Source organism: Helianthus annuus, chromosome 13 (genome assembly GCF_002127325.2).
Source record: "Helianthus annuus cultivar XRQ/B chromosome 13, HanXRQr2.0-SUNRISE, whole genome shotgun sequence".
Lineage (NCBI taxonomy): Eukaryota > Viridiplantae > Streptophyta > Magnoliopsida > Asterales > Asteraceae > Helianthus > Helianthus annuus.
Window position 1 is genome coordinate 161,978,702 of NC_035445.2, and position 13,546 is coordinate 161,992,247.

The window sequence follows — 13,546 nt, forward strand, 5'->3', positions numbered from 1 at the left end:
AATGAACGTACACGAAGAGATTTCACTCGTTCCTTTCGACTCAAAGCATTCGCGACAACGTTCGCCTTGCCCAGATAGTACTTGATTTCACAATCATAGTCATTCAACAACTCAAGCCAACGCCTTTGGCGCATATTTAACTATTTCTTGTTAAATATATGTTGAGGAATTTTGTGATCGGTAAAGATTGTGCACTTGGTGCCATACAGATAATGACGCCAGATTTTTAACGCGAATACCAGTGCACCTAGCCCTGGGTCATGTGTGGTATATTTTTTCTCGTTAACTTTCAACTGGCGGGATGCGTATGCGATAACCTTCTCTTGTTGCATCAATACACATCCTAAACCTTGACGTGATGCAATCGCAATAGACTACTAAATTGTCATTGTCGTCCGTAAGTGATAACATCGGTGCATCACAAAGCTTATCCTTAATCATTTGAAAAGTTGTCTCTTGCTTTTCTCCCCAATCGAACTTCTTATCTTTCTAAGTGGGGGGGGGGTAATGGTGGAGCACTTTGAAAAGTTCTCAATGAATCTCCGATGGTAATCTGCCAATCCTAGAAATTGGTGTACTTCAATGGGGTCCTTTGGTGAGTTCCAATTCTTATATGGCTTCCATTTTAGATGGATCGACATGTATGCCTTTCTCGTTGACTACATGTCCGAGAAATTGGACTTGGCGAAGCCAGAATTTGCATTTGGAGAACTTTGTGTACAATTTCTCCTTCTTTAACAGCTCAAGAATGGTTCGAAGGTGATGTTCGGGATCCTTCTTGTGTCGTGAATATATTAGTATGTCATTGATGAATACTATCACGAATTTATTGAGGTACGGCTTGCACACACGGTTCATAAAGTCCATGAACACCGCAGGTGCATTTGTTAAGCCAAACGGCATATCAAGGAACTCGTAATAACCGAAATGAGTTCGGAATGCCGTTTTTGGGATACTTACCTCCTGGACTCTAAGCTGATGATATCTTGACCTTAAATTGATCTTCTAACTCATTCCATGGCCATGTTACACAAGTTGTTCATTTCATGTTTGATTCAGAATTGAGGTATTGAAGCAACTACTGCTATTTAAAGAAATCAACACTATCCAATACAATCACTTTCAAGGAGTACACATTTTAATTAGTTGGATTAAATGTCCATTAGCATGTAAATAGGTAACTGGTGACGTCCCATGTCTCTAAATGTTACGCTACGTTCAATGAGAAATTGGATTCTCATAACGTGTACATGAGCTTTAGCAGATGAATCGATGAATCGTTTAATTTACAGAAGGAAAAAAAACACCATGTTTATACACAACATAACAATATAAAGCTTAAAATTTGTCATAAAATTCTCTCTTGAAATTAGTTATCACTCATCCGGTTTCTGAGTGTTGTTCGACCAGTAAATCAGTAGTGCGACCAGTTTGACAGCCAGTTCAAATCTCAAAACATTGGTAGAATGTGAACCAGAAAAAAACCACTAGTGATCGGTTTGTGCCGTGCACATATGGGTCAGGTATGGCTAATCCCATACCCATACCCGGATCTGGAAAAGATTTGAACGTGCATGTTTACCAAATCTCCGTTGTTTCAGGTTTTGACACGGACCAAGAGACCGGGTTTATTCGAGAACCAAGATAGAAAACCCGACCATTTAGATCGGTTTCTACAATTCTACAAACCCCCACTTTATCATGACCCCTTAAATATAACATCAAACACTAAATTGCAAAAAATATGTACATTACACCTTATTGTTGTACTTAACAAACAATACCAAAATGGTAACATGAAACTTGCATTGTGCATCAACCAGAAGTAATTCGAACATCACTAGCATTGGATGCCTCTTTTTGACGAAGGTAACTGTAAAACCAGCATACCACGCAACCCGCATGACCTGCTCCCCGAGAACCAGGACCCACCAACACACCAGACCCCTGATCACATGAAGCGTCCAACCCGGTGCACCAAGCTCAGCCCCAAGTTTCAAACCCCTCATCAACTGCAACACGCGGTACGCTTCATACACGACAGGCGTCACGAGCCACACAGGCAACTCCCAGTGCCACGTCACGTCAGTATCTTTACCCCAAGAAGCAAAAGATACGGACCCAAGAGAATCCCGAAAGAAATTGGAGAAACGTGAGGTTGAAAAAAGTTAAAAAACCCTTTTGAGAACTGACCCACATGGCTAACGGAAAGATGAACCCAGATATGGTTGCGATCATGTTCCAGAACCGGTAGCCGAACGGGGTCGGCTACGAAACGGGTCTTGAGCCGCGGTGTTGGGACGTGAGTCACGTGAGCACGCGTTGGCCATGAGCAGGAAAGTGACGCACCGAGGTTGAATAGACAGTCAAGAGTGGTCAACGAGAAAAGGCTGGCTATATTCGGTCCTAAAAAGATTGACGAAACTGGTAACCAAAGGGTCGGAACCATTCCTGTAGCTAATAGAACCAGGGCCGAGAAGCCACATAGGCCATCTAATGAACCCGCCTTTTGTGACCCGTTTTGTATCTGTTGTTACAGATTCGACTGTTTTTGTGTTATTAGAATCATGGCTTTCGAATAAGGTGGCGGGACCCGTTAACGTCGTTAAGAACTCGCCTTTGGTGTTATCTTCTTCTACAGCGTATCTAACGGGAGGTGGGTCCCATGGGGTTGCATTTGTGCAACATACTGTCACGCCCTGACTTTTGCGGAAGCGTGATTAGGTGTGACTTGCTTAATATCATTGCATTCAACCATAACAAACAACTATATGATAAAACCAAGATGTTCATCTATAGATAGTTTTAAAAACATTACATGCAACGTTGTTTTAAATCCCAAAACACAGACTTCGCGTTCAGAATACAACACCAACAAGTTTTAAGTTCCATAAGGACTTCACAAAAGACACTAATAAACTAGGTTTTGCGCCATGTATCTTATCCAAGATAAAATATATAACCCAAACCCCTTTGACTTCGGATGACATCTTTTATTATAGACATGACTTGAAAACTTCAACGCCCGCCAGGTCCATACTTAGTTTCCTGAAATACATGTAGTTTGAAAACATCAACAAAAGTTGAGCGAGTTCATGTGTTTAGTGTGTGAGCTCGAATAAACTTTGTAATCATTATAAGTAAGTATGTATTTGTAAACCCTAGTATGAAAGCAAACAAGGAAACAAATCATTAATGGTTTCCAAGGCCATTAATATGCGTGCAACGACGTAGGAAGGCTCACCCCTAGCAGATTTTGTACCGGGCCTCCGGCTGTAAGACATAGTCACCTCATGGGCCAAACCCCGGTCCTCATGGGTGTGGGCTCGCTACACCCAAATAGATCTATCACTCATCTCCCTCGGTCCATGTACGAGGATTAATGGTCTTAAGTGTGCGCCTACCCATTCACATGATCTAACAATTCATTCCTTAGCTAACCATACCTTTGTAATCATTTGTAAACAATTTGTAAACATGTACTTCACCCCCGAAGTTATAAAACCGAAAACAGTTAAAAGAAAAGTGGGACATGAACTCACAGTTTTGCGTTCTTCAATTCAATCCAATGTAACTCACAGCAGATACTCGTTCGCACGACTTCCTACAAGCGTACTACGGTTTATTAGACGGGTGGGTCGTGCCTTGACTCAGTCTTAGTTAGTGTCTTTGAGTTACGTTTCATTGTGTCTTTAATATTATTCCAAGTTATATAATTATTTGTTAAAATAATAAATATTCTAACTTAAATTATATTTATTAAATTTTGGAATAATTGTTAAAATAATATATTTTAACTTGACACTTTTATGTATTTGTACATGTATAACTTCCCAAGGATGGGTGTATTCATACTCGTATTCTTAACCTTTTATATTTTGCCAAGTATCGACGGCATATTCCGGTGTATATTTATACGTACGAGAATACGTATTTTATTATGTTTATTAAGTATCTTATACTTAATTTTTGTATTAACTTTTCCGGAATAATATTTCTAATAAAAATCCATCAATATATATTCTCAAAATATGTATTTTAAGAAATATTACATAGAAAAATTATTTATAACTTTTCCCTTGGCAAAAATATTTATATTTTCATATAAACCTTAAAAATGATATATTTTCTGTAACGCTCATCTCAATTTATCAGGATTTTAATAATAAAATACACATTTTAATGCTAAAATGTGACTTCACAAAAACTTGTCATACCAACATTTCCATATGTTTACAACATTTCAAAAACATATTTGTAAATGTTTACATAATTCACTTATAAAAAAACAAATCAAGATTTGAGGAGGAAGCTTCATTTACGTGTGTTCGGTTCTTGCTCGTCGCTTGATCTTCATCCGAGACTCTCGACATTCACCTACGATCAAAACCAACTTAGAAGTCAGTTTTGATAGTTAAATAACAAGTACAACAAGGTAATTGGGTCAAATAATCAAAATAAACAAAATTTTCAAGAATTCACTCCGTCTCCGCGCGCCACGACAAACTCCTTTGGCCGTGGCGCGACACCACGGTCCCATTTTGACAGAATGTGTTGATGCTGGTGCTGCATATTCGCCCAGCGAAGTTTTAATCAAAACCAAACTTCAACATGGCATAACTTTTGATCTAGACCTCCGTTTTACGCGATTCATTTTCCTACGCGTCCGTAATTTAATTCTCCATCACATGGAGTTGTAATCCGACATCCGGATTACAAATTTTCTAGATTTTAAGCTCTCGGCCTTATCTTAACTATTGAACCTTTAGCCATTCGAAAACGCCTTTTATTTATGTCACTTCATGACCAAATTAGCATTTTGCCTCTTTTATTATTAAATATGGTTTTTCATCGTTGGATGTGCTCCGACCCGTATCGTTTCGGATCGGAACCATGTCTTGAATATCATCTTAATTGTATAACAAACTTTTAGAATAAACACGTATTCTACAAAAAAGTGTAAGTTCCACTTACCTCGCATCCGGTTTACGCTTCCCTTCTCATACTTGATTTATTTGAGTGCTTCTTTCCCAAGCCTCCACCTAGCTCGTTTAAGCGTCAAATTATTGTCAATCATTTACAAGGCGGTTAAAATAGTCATTAACAATCACGACTATTCCACCTCATGTATTTTCTATGTCGAAGCTACTATTCGACTTCATGATTGGTTAACTTAGTTTATCAAACTTAACTATTTTCAATCACATGGTTTACAACATTAAGTCTAAATCAACATAATATTTAGAACCCTTATCACTTCATATTACGCGTAATTGACATACCATTCAAATACTCGTTTTCACTCTAAATTTCAACACTTTAGTTCTCATTTAGGCATTTTAACAAACACCTAATGTGCATAATTTGTATTCTTCTATTATCTAGTTCATGGTTACTATTTTAACCAAGTTTTAACATCAATTAACATGTTCATATCAAATTTTCGCATCTACTGCATCAGAATTTACTTACGAAAATTCAAATTACACTAGAACAACTATAAATTTCTAGTGTTTAACATGTTCATACAAAAACCCACTTATCACCTTCAATGGTGATCATGAATTCACAAGAATTAGGCCTTACTTCATCATATACTTGTCTAGGGTTTACTCCTAGACACTACAATATTCCTATTTCATCATATAACAAGCATGCAACCATCTAATTCGGATTATCTAGGTTTGCTCAGAAATTCAACTAGAGATTTCTCATGAAATTTACATACCTCGTGACTCCTTTTTCAGTGGAGATCACTAATTTGTACTCGGATTTTGATTTAGGCTTGATTTGGACCTTCAATTTGAGAGATTTGTGAGAGTTTAGGGTTTGGCTCCTAGTGTCGCCCCTGTTCGATCGCAGAACACACACTTCAAGTGTGTGTTTTGTTTTTTATTTTTCTTTTATTAAATAACTTTATTAAGTTATCCAAATTTAACCCCTCATGTTTGGTTCGTTATTAAGTAGGCCACATCCTACTTATTTTTAACAATATTCTCAATTATTAACTAGGTTCAATATTCCTAGTTAACTTGGTGGTTTCCGGGGGTTATAACCCGTTCCATTCTAAATCCCGTTAACTCGGGCCTCTCATAATTTTATTTTCTCGTAAACATTCCTTCTCCCCTTTTTTTATTTAACATTTGATCTATTTATAAAAAAAACTTAATATGCACCGGGTAAATTTTACCTCTAACGGTACTTTACCCATCTTCTAGTATTAACGTGGTTTGATTACCAGACCCGTTTTCGGGGTGTTACAAGTCTACACCCCCCCCCCCCTTAAAGAGGTTTCGTCCCCCGAAACCTTTCTCACGTACTTTATGAGCTTAGATCATTCGAACCTTAGTCTCGGTGATCACTTGAGCATTGCTCACACTTAATACTCTTACGAGGTGATGGAGAGTGTGAAACCCGAGGGTTAACGTGCTTATTTTGTGTGATTTATTGTCGTTCATGTGATTATACGCTTTGAATGTGATAACTACGAGTGTTCGTGTGTTTTACAGGTAAATTGCTTAATTCGGTTAAATTAGAATGCTTAGTGATGAAGCGGGACGTCCGAAGTTAATAAATAAGGTGAACCGCAATGTTCGGGACATGTTTCGAATCAAGTTATAGCTTAGATGTGCAAGAAGTGGAAAAGATTAAAGTCCAGGGGTCTTCTGGTCAGTAATTGAAAGTTAGTATATTTAAAACGTAACCTACGGTGGACTTTCATTGCATACAGTTGAAGATAAGATAAAGAAACAGAATGTTGTTAACGTAACCTACGGTATTAAACCGTAGGCTACGGCTGAATGTAAAAAAAACAAGAGCCACACATGATATTATTGGATGTTGATGGAAGGCTTTTGAAACCTTTGGGCCGACATACACATATAATAGGCGGCACATGTGAAGACTACCTTGGGGTTTCGTGAGGCACATGTAAGACAACCCTTTGGAAGGTTTTTATGAATCATCTATCATCATCATAAAGGGGCCAAGACATGCCGACTTGATTGGACAATTTTTAGGAAGGCAGTCAACAAGCACGCAGACCAAGAGGTGCACTAGGGTAATTGGCGGCAAGCAAGAGGTCTAGAGGCTGCGCACGTGAATTAATTGAGGGCTATTATTGGTTTTATAAAACAACATCAAATCACCTCACATGATCCATCATCATAATTACATCCATACATTGAAAGCAGTATATGGACTTCTTTATTTGGGCCGATATATAGGACATGTGGGCTGGGCTTTTGGCGCTGACATATTGGAATACTGAGGGATCATTGTTTTTAATAAAACAATTATAATCATCACATTTTCGATGGCAGACAGAAGGGTTTCAACCATGGCGAAGATCAATCAACCGAGATGAGCGGCTAAATCTCTCGTGGACACTTCGGGTGGATGATTCTTGTGAGACACTATTAATTCTAGTTTCTGTTTTATTGAGATTTGGATTTGTAGTCGGGTGACAGCCGACTATTTGCGTGATTATATAATTTGTGTGACAGACAAATCCTGAGTGACAGTCAGAGTTATAATTATGTGTTGAATCCAATTATGCTTTTGTTGATTGGATGATTCCTATGTATGCTTGTTTTAATATTTATCTGATCAATTAATATTAAGATTTTGAACTGCATAGGTAATTGGTAGATGTGACAGATTTACTATTCAATCAATAGCATCCAATAAAATCAGAACTAGGTTATTAGTAATTACAGAATCTGAATCCCGGAGTGCTCACCTTTTCTCATCATTGTTTATTATGACTCAATCTTTATCTTAATTGCAACTTGCTTCATGTGTTTTTAATTCCATATCAGTTTTACAATCATCAGTTTATTTTTTTTATATTGTTAGTAAATACTTAACGTTACACATTTTCCACAATCCTCCTCTGGTTCGATACCCGACTTACTCTAGCTACCTAGTTTATTTCGGTTTTTGCATGTCACTAACGACAGACATCACCAGGGAAGTATGGTAATGTCTTTTTGGTTTCATAGCATATGCGTCTTTTACGTGTATGGCCTCATAGGCCGATACTTTCATCTCGTATTTCTTAATCTGGTCACTTATTCGACCGAGTTGTCATCTAATCACTCGGGTATATTTATTTTCAACATGCTTACTTAAAGCTAACCAAAAATTGAATTTTTTTTGTTTAACGTTTTCTTTTTAGCTCATGTCAATTCCAAGGAATTTACGTTCAAGGATTTATTCCCTTCCGTTGTCATTTCGGTAATGACTTCACCCACTTTTGTGGCGTAACACAATTTAAATAATTGTGAACAATTTTGTCATTTTTGCCCGTTTAAATGTTTTAGTGAAATTTTTTTCACTTTTGTCAACCAGACCTTTCACAATCTCTTCGCTTTTAACCCATTTAATTAACTTAGCGAAACCTATCGCTTTTATACTAACTTTATCTCCCGTTATTATTTTATGCTGGAAGTTACAACCAATTTCCTTGTTTTATTCTATTGACCCGTAGGTTCTTTCATTTAGCCTCGTAGGCTATTTCTTTATATTTTCACCTTTTTACCTTAGCCTCGTAGATTATAAAATTTGTGACCCGAAGGTCTTTTTGGTCCCGTAGACCTTAGCATCATTTATAATCTCGTAGGGTAAGATAATCCCGTAGATCATCTTTTATTCAAGTCTTTATTCAAAGGTATATACATTTATATATGTATATGGCATTAAGGCACCCTTTTATGTTCAAAATCATTTATTTTCGCCTTGGTATTTCCTTTGACCTTGACCGTAGTCTAAGGCTACATTCGTTTTCTTTTGGACAAATTTTCCGACTTTATGACTTCTCACGTCATTTATGCGTCGGTACATCTTATGCTCACCATTATTCAGTTTACATATATTCGTATTTGATTATGTCCCATTACCGGGCTCATTATTCTTTTGCTTTTAACGCTACCGTTATACCGCTTGCGTTTACTCATGCCATCCGGCATTATATTATATTATATTCGACCCGTTTGACTTATTCATGTGAAATTTTATCATTTATGGATGTCAACTTCATTCTTTGTTTTGACCCGTTCAACTTTAAAATAGTTGAACATAATTTATCAAAATTTCTATTTACATCATCTTGACATCTTTTAGTCATGACTCAAAACCCGAGTCTTTTAACTTTCCATCCGAGTTCCCATTTCTCGGTCTACGCATGTGTTTAATCCATACCCATCAACCGGGTGTTTTTACCGAAGTCGTTATTATTGCAACCCTTCCGGTATGCATTAAGACTTCGCTTCACATTTATATTCCGACTTAGTCCTTAAATTTGACTTTTTACAAAAACGGCCCGTTAAGAGACATATATGCATTCTCCGGGTTCGAGTGTAAGTACACCCCTCCCAATGCATATCTTAATCATTTTACATGTTTGCATTCTCCGGGTTCGAGTGTAAGTACACCCCCTCCCAATGCATATCTTAATCTTTTACATGTTTGCATTTTCTGGGTTCGAGTGTAAGTACACCCCCTCCCAATGCATATCTTAATCATTTTACATTAATCTTTGTCCCTTCACTCGGGCTCATTATCCTAATGTAATACGCTTCCATCACCCGGCTGTGTGTTTACATTATTATCAATTATTTTGCCCATTTGATTCATTTCGGTACTTTTTAATTTGTCCCACTCACCACGTCCTTACTACATCGGATGTAAGCATGTCCATCATAAAAAGTTCATGGTACCACGTGCTCACCACTTACTTGGCCAGAGTAACGATCAATACCTGGTATACATGACCTTTTTATAATTTTCACATTACACCCCATGTAGGTAATGCCTCTATTTGTTTCTCTTGGAAACAATATCCCGGATAGATTTTCTATTTGGGTTTTCCAAGTTTTTAATCTACATATGCAACTTTCAATCTCTACGTATTTGTTGCATATTACTATTTGTGCAATTAAATTTAAAATGTGCACCTGGTAATGCTTGCCCTAACGGGCTTCTTTTCCATTAGCCTTGTTCGCGATCGCTACGCGATTTAGGTCCTTGATTAGCATACTCTTTGGACCGTTCCTCTATCAAATCCGTGATTTGTTAAACTATCGCTATCTTCATATGCGAGTGTCCTTCAACTAAAACATTTACAACAGTTAGTAATTTCGACATTAATGGATGCCCGTATTATAATACAAGGCTTTTCTACTATACGCATCAACGCGTGTAATTTCGTTGATTATATCTACTCTATATCGTTTTTATTGGTGTAACGTGTATTACACGATAACCATGTGTGTTGTTCTCAACACTTTAATCATACTAAACCATTGATATACATGTACTTACCGGATTTGCGATCAAGCCTCGAACCGAACACTTTATTCTTTTAACCTTGAGCTCTGATAACCAACTTGTAACGCTCGTCTCAATTTATCAGGATTTTAATAATAAAATACACATTTTAATGCTAAAATGTGACTTCACAAAAACTTGTCATACCAACATTTCCATATGTTTACATAATTCACTTATAACAAAACAAATCAAGATTTGACGCGGAAGCTTCATTTAACGAGTGTTCGGTTCTTGCTCGTCGCTTGATCTTCATCCGGGACTCTCGACATTCACCTATGATCAAAACCAACTTAGAAGTCAGTTTTGATAGTTAAATAACAAGTACAACAAGGTAATTGGTTCAAATAATCAAAATAAACAAAATTTTCAAGAATTCATCTCTTCGCCGCACGCCACGGCAAACTCCTTTGGCCATGGCGTGACGCCACGGTCCCATTTTGACAGAATGTGTTGATGCTGGTGCTGCATATTCGCCCAGCTAAGTTCTAATCAAAACCATACTTCAACATGGCATGACTTTTGATCTAGACCTCCGTTTTACGCGATTCTTTTTCCTACGCGTCCGTAATTTAAATCTCCATCACATGGAGTTAAAATCCGACATCCGGATTACAAATTTTATAGATTTTAAGATCTCGGCCTTATCTTAACTATTGAACCTTTAGCAAAACTTTTGACCCGTTTCATACTTTCATCAAACTAACTATGGTACACTTAAATACTACGGACATTATATATAAAAAATGTTTTCTATCACACGAAGTTCATTCACGGGTTATTATACATCGTTGACCCGTTTATACTTATGCGCTTATTTTTGACCCGTTAAGGGTATTTAAGCGCTTTAATACATAAGCCACACTTATTCACTTCTAACTTCATATTTTCACATTGCTTTTCAAGGGGTCTTCCACCACAACTACTACTGTGGTGGATTTTAGGTGTATCTATTTTTTTCTCCTAAATTTACCCCTTTCGGATTTTCAATTTACGGCAAAGGCTATTTTGATACATTTGACCCAAAAAGGCTTATGCCTATAACTTTTATACTTCTCCATAACTTACTTGATCACGACATATGTTCTTAAACCATCCCTAAGGGCTGTTTTCCCGATTTACCCATCAAGGGCGTTTTTGGTCAACTTAGCCCCTCATTTTGCGACGAAGAACTTTCGCCACTTATTTGACCAAATTTGTACGTTAACTACAATCATATTTGTACGTACCTGGCTCGGATCAACACGCTGACCCGTTTTAATATTTTGTCTCGATATTTTGGCTAATTCATAGCAACGCTAAATCATAAGCCACTTTATCCTGTAAGCATAAGACTCGGCAAGTGCTTACTAGTCATTATTTGTCAAATGGTATCTCATTACCACTTGACCCGTTTGGTCTAGACGACCAAACATTTTGCGCTTATCATTAAATGAATTTATTTAACATTCAGATTTCTTACCATTTGGTCACGTCTACTACTCCGTCTCTTACGCGTTTAACCCAATGTAGCTTAAGCCACTTGGGCATCGTTTTTAAGCCCCGACTTTTATCCATTTATACGTGACTAAATCACCCCTTTTTTACCCATTTTTATTCGTTTAGGCTTACTTCTAAAGTAGCCATTCGAAAACGCCTTTTATTTATGTCACTTCATGACCAAATTACCATTTTTCCTCTTTTATCATTAAATATGGTTTTTCATCGTTAGATGTGCTCCGACCCGTATCGTTTCGGATCGGAACCATGTCTTGAATATCATCTTAATTGTATAAGAAACTTTTAGAATAAACACGTATTCTACAAAAAGTGTAAGTTCCACTTACCTCGCATCCAGTTTACGCTTCCCTTCTCGTACTTGATTTATTTGACCGCTTCTTTCCCAAGCCTTCACCTAGCTCGTTTAAGCGTCAAACTATTGTCAATCATTTACAAGGCGGTTAAATTAGTCATTAACAATCACGACTATTCCACCTCACTTATTTTCTATGTCGAAGCTACTATTCGACTTCATGATTGGTTAACTTAGTTTATCAAAGTTAACTATTTTCAATCACATGGTTTACAACATTAAGTCTAGATCAACATAATATTTAGAACCCTTATCACTTCATATTACGCGTAATTGACATACCATTCAAATACGCGTTTTCACTCTAAAATTCAACACTTTAGTTCTCATTTAGGCATTTTAACAAACACCTAATGTGCATAATTTGTATTCTTCTATTATCTAGTTCATGGTTATTGTTTTAACCAAGTTTTAACATCAATTAACATGTTCATATGAATTTTTCGCATCTACTGCATCAGAATTTACATACGAAAATTCAAATTACACTAGAACAACTATAAATTTCTAGTGTTTAACATGTTCATACAAAAACCCACTTATCACCTTCAATGGTGATCATGAATTCACAAGAATTAGGCCTTACTTCATCATATACTTGTCTAGGGTTTACTCCTAGACACTACAATGTTCCTATTTCATCATATAACAAGCATGCAACCATCTAATTCGGATTCTCTAGGTTTGCTCAGAAATTCGACTAGAGATTTCTCATGAAATTTACATATCTCGTGACTCCTTTTTTCGGTGGAGATCACTAATTCGTACTCGGATTTTGATTTAGGCTTGATTTGGACCTTCAATTTGAGAGATTTGTGAGGGTTTAGGGTTTGGCTCCTGGTGTCGCCCATGTTCGATCGCAGAACACACACTTCAAGTGTGTGTTTTGTTTTTGATTTTTCTTCTATTAAATAACTTTATTAAGTTATCCAAATTTAACCCCCCATGTTTGGTTCGTTATGAAGTAGGCCACATCCTACTTATTTTTAACAATATTCTCAAGTATTAACTAGGTTCAATATTCCTAGTTAACTTGGTGGTTTCTGGGGGTTATAACCCGTTCCATACTAAATCCCGTTAACTCGGGCCTCTCATAATTTTATTTTCTCGTAAACATCCCTTCTCCCCTTTTCTTATTTAACATTTGATCTATTTATATAAAAAAAAAAAACTTAATATGCACCGGGTAAATTTTACCTCTAACGGTACTTTACCCGTCTTTTAGTATTAACGTGGTTTGATTACCAAACCCGTTTTCGGGGTGTTACATTTTCAAGTCTAACTTAGAAAATATATATAATTCTATTTTTCACCCAAAAATAATGTATTTCATGTTTATTTAAGAAAATATATATTTTCTCCCAA

The 13,546-nt window shown here is 36.8% G+C and overlaps 1 pseudogene; it reads right to left on the minus strand.

Moving 5' to 3' along the window:
• Nucleotides 1–1,709: 1,709 nt before the first annotated feature.
• LOC110902186 lies at nt 1,710–8,969 on the minus strand (annotated as a pseudogene).
• Nucleotides 8,970–13,546: the final 4,577 nt, after the last annotated feature.